Consider the following 4,850-nt stretch of genomic DNA (forward strand, 5'->3'; position numbering starts at 1 on the left):
TGAATATAGGCATCACGTCCGTGTCAAGTAGACCGAAATGATCCTGCATCTACTACTATTACTCCACACATCGACCGCTATCCAGCATGCATCTAGAGTATTAAGTTCATAAAGAACGGAGTAACGCTTTAAGCAAGATGACATGATGTAGAGGAATTAACTCAAGCAATATGATGAAAACCCCATCTTTTTATCCTCGGTGGCAACAATACAATATGTGCCTTCCTGCCCCTACTGTCACTGGGAAAGGACACCGCAAGATTGAACCCAAAGCTAAGCACTTCTCCCATTGCAAGAAAAACCAATCTAGTTGGCCAAACCAAATCGATAGTTCGGAGAGACTTGCAAAGATATCTAATCATGCATATAAGGATTCAGAGGAGATTCAAATAATATCCATAGATAAGCTGATCATAAATCCACAATTCATCGGATCTCGGCAAACACACCGCAAAAGAGTATTACATCAAATAGATCTCCAAGAACATCGAGGAGAACTTTGTATTGAGAATCAAAGAGAGAGAAGAAGCCATCTAGCTACTAGCTATGGACCCGTAGGTCTGAAGTAAACTACTCACGCTTCATCGGAGAAGCAATGGTGTTGATGTAGAAGCCCTCCATGATCGAATCGCCCTCCGGCAGGATGCCGGAAAAGGCCCCAAGATGGGATCTCACAGGTACAGAAGGTTGCGGCGGTGGAAAAGTGGTTTCGTGGCTCCCCAGGATATTTTTGGGGTATAAGAGTATATATAGGAGGAAGATCTAGGTCAAGGGGTCTACAAGGGGCCCACAAGGTGGGGGGCGTGCCCTAGCCCCTGGGCGCGCCGTCCACCCTTGTGGCTGCCTCATGGCTCTTCTCACTTGCACTCCAAGTATCCTGGGTGTCTTCTGGTCCAAGAAAAATCATCGCGAAAGTTTTATTCCGTTTGGTATTCCTTTTCTGCGAAACTCTAAAACAAGGAAAAACATAAACTGGCACTGGGCTCTAGGTTAATAGGTTAGTCCCAAAAATCATATAAAATAGCATATTAATGCATATAAAACATCCAAAATAGATAATATAATAGCATGGAACAACAAAAAATTATAGATGCGTTGGATATGTATCAAGCATCCCCAAGCTTAATTCATGCTCGTCCTCGAGTAGGTAAATGATAAAAACAGAATTTTTGATGAGGAATGCTACCTAACGCATTTATCCATGTAATTCTCTTTATTGTGGCATGAATATTCAGATTCGTAAGATTCAAAACAAAAGTTTGTATTGACATAAAAACAATAATACTTCAAGCATACTAACAAAAAAATTATGTCTTCTCAAAATAACATGGCCAAAGAAAGCTTATCCCTACACAATCATATAGTCTGCCTATGCTCCATCTTCATCACACAAAATATTCAAATCATGCACAACCTGTGACGCCCCCGATTTGACCGTACACTAATCATGCACGCAAATGTGTACGATCAAGATCAGGGACTCACGGGAAGATATCACAACACAACTCTAAAACATAAATAAGTCATACAAGCATCATAATACAAGCCAGGGGCCTCGAGGGCTCGAATACAAGTGCTCGATCATAGACGAGTCAGCAGAAGCAACAATATATGAGTACAGACATAAGTTAAACAAGTTTGCCTTAAGAAGGCTAGCACAAAAGTAGCTACGATCGAAAAGGCAAGGCCTCCTGCCTGGGACCTCCTAACTACTCCTCGAAGCCGAACTCCACGTAGAATCATCCTCGGGGTCACTAGCTCCTGGACTCCAGCATCTGGTTGCGACAATCCGGTATAGAAAGGGGAAAAGAGGGAGAAAAGCAACCGTGAGTACTCATCCAAAGTACTCGCAAGCAAGGAGCTACACTACATATGCATGGGTATATGTGTAAAGGGCCATATCAGTGGACTGAACTGCAGAATGCCAGAATAAGAGGGGGATAGCTAATCCTGTCGAAGACTACGCTTTTGGCCACCTCCATCTTGCAGCATGTAGAAGAGAGTAGATGGTAAGTTCACCAAGTAGCATCGCATAGCATAATCCTACCCAGCGATCCCCTCCTCGTCGCCCTGTTAGAGAGCGATCACCGGGTTGTATCTGGCACTTGGAAGGGTGTGTTTTATTAAGTCTCCGGTTCTAGTTGTCATAAGGTCAAGGTACAACTCCGGGTCGTCCTTTTACCGAGGGACACGGCTATTCGAATAGATAAACTTCCCTGTAGGGGTGCACCACATAACCCAACACGCTCGATCCCATTTGGCCGGACACACTTTCCTGGGTCATGCCCGGCCTCGTAAGATCAACACGTCGCAGCCCCACCTAGGCTCAACAGAGAGGTCAGCACGCCGATCTAAACCCTATGCGCGCAGGGGTCTGGGCCCATCGCCCATTGCACACCTGCACGTTGCGTACGCGGCCGGAAGCAGACCTAGCCCCCTTAATACAAGCGCGAGCTTACGGTCCAATGCGGCGCGCACCACTTAGTCGCTGACGTCAAAAAGAGCTTCGGCTGATACCACGACGTCGAGTGCCCATAACTGTTCCCGCGTAGCTGGTTAGTGCGTATAGACCAAATGGCCAGACTCAGATCAAATACCAAGATCTCGTTAAGCGTGTTAAGTATCTGCGAACGCCGACCAGGGCCAGGCCCACCTCTCTCCTAGGTGGTCTCAACCTGCCCTGTCGCTCCGCCACAAAGTAACAGTCGGGGGCCGTTAGGAACCCAGGCCCACCTCTACCGGGGTGGAGCCACCTGTCCTTTCAGCCCCCTCATTAGAATCACTTGTGGGTACTCCTCGAGCCGACCCGACTTTAGTCACCACATGTGTCATGTATATAATGTATATAGTATATACCCGTGATCACCTCCCGAAGTGATCACGGCCCAGTAGTATAGCATGACAGACGGACAAGAGTGTAGGGCCACTGATGGAACACTAGCATCCTATTCTAAGCAGTAGGATAGCAGGTAAGGGTAACAACTGTAGCAACAATGACAGGCTATGCATCAGGATAGGATTAACGAAAAGCAGTAACATGCTACACTACTCTAATGCAAGCAGTATAGAGAAGAATAGGCGATATCTGGTGATCAGGGGGGGCTTGCCTGGAAGCTCAGCCGAGAAGGAGGGGTCGTCAACACCGTAGTCGTACTAGGTAGCGCCTGCGTCGGTCTCTGTGTCTACCGGAGAAGAAGAGGGGGAAGAAACAGTAAATACGGAGCAAACAAAGCATCACACAAAATATAACAAGGCAATACGCGGTGCCAGGGGTAATCTAACGCGGGGATGGTGATATCGGCAAAGGGGGAAAACAACTGGGAGAGTATCCCCGGTGTTTCGCGTTTTCGGACAGATGAACCGGAGGGGGAAAGTTGCATGTTCGCTATGCTAGGGATGTGTGGCGGACGAATGGGTTGCGTATCCTGATTCGTCTCGTCGTTTTGAGCAACTTTCATGTACAAAGTATTTTCATCCGAGCTACGGATTATTTTATATTAATTTTCAAAGCTTTATTCATTTTTTGAATTTAATTTAATTCAAAATAAATGTGAATTGCTAGGTGCACCCAGCTCTGGGTACACATAAGTGTACCACAGGGGCTGACATGTGGGCCAAGGGGACCCAGTTGACCAGTCAAAGTTTGACTGGTCAACAGGGGTGGGGCCCCTGTCATTCTCTGATTTACCTGACTATAGTTTAAATAGTTAATTAGTAGGTTAACTAAAGTTAGGTTAATTAAGCACCTTAATTAAGTTAATTAACTAATTAATTGATTTTAATTCTTATTATTATTATTATTATTATTTGTGTGCTCGTTTTCTGGGGCGGGTCCCATTGGTCAGCTGCCCAGAGGGCCTAACGCGCTCGCGAGTAAGCAGCCTACGGGCGCAGGGGCGTTGCGGGCGCTCGACCTGGGCGAGGGCCGAGCGGGCGCCCTTTGGCGCCGGCACGGCGCAAGCAGCGGACGCCGGAGGTGGCCGCGGGCACGGTGGAGTGAAGCAGCTGCGGGGTTGGGGCGGCGGAGCCACGGTGAGGCAGTGGCCGGAGCGGGGAGGCGCGGTCGGCGGCCGTTATTGCAGGCCACGACGAAAGCGTCTAGGCGCACATGGCGAGGGCAGCGCCAGCAGCAGCAGAGCGGCTGTGAGCAGCGGGCGGGGCCGGCGAGGCAGCGATGGGCGTGGTGGTGTGCACGCGCGCGGCGAGGGACACGGTTAGGGGACGGGGGCGTCCAGGACCTGCAAGGGGGCGACGGAGCGCGACCAGGCGCGTGCGGCGCGTGGCCGGGAGTTGGTGGAGCGCTGCGAGCGCATCTCAGGGGCGTGCGATGCAGGCAGAGCAGGTGGGAAGGAGGGACAGAGAGGGATCTCACGTGCGTCATGAGAAGAGGGTTCGGCGAGGCGCGGGGAGACCGTCGGGGAGGGGATGAGGACGGGGCGGCGGGGATGAGATATTCCGGCAAGGCAGCACCGGCGATGACGTCGGCATCGCGGCGTCGAGGCGAGGAGGCCGTGGCACGGGTGAGGAGGGGGGTCATCGCTGGCGGGGCGGCTCGTCCACCGTAGCAGGGTCGTCGGGCGGGGGGCTCGAGCACGGCGCCCTGTGAAACCAGGGCGGCGGCCCGATCCAGATCATGGGAGGGGGTGAGAGGAGTGGGGATCGAGAGGAGTGGGGGGGTTAGGGTTTCTGGTAGTGGGGGGGGGTTATAGGCGGGGTGGGCCGACCTGGTGGCCCCGTTGGGCCGAACGGCCCGGGGGAGGGGGTCTTTTGTTTATTTTTTTCTTTTACTTTTTCATATTTTTCTTTTCTGTTTGTTTAATCTTTCAAATTGTTTTAGTTATGTAAAACAT

Source organism: Aegilops tauschii, chromosome 3 (assembly GCF_002575655.3).
Source record: "Aegilops tauschii subsp. strangulata cultivar AL8/78 chromosome 3, Aet v6.0, whole genome shotgun sequence".
Classification (NCBI taxonomy): Eukaryota; Viridiplantae; Streptophyta; class Magnoliopsida; order Poales; family Poaceae; genus Aegilops; species Aegilops tauschii.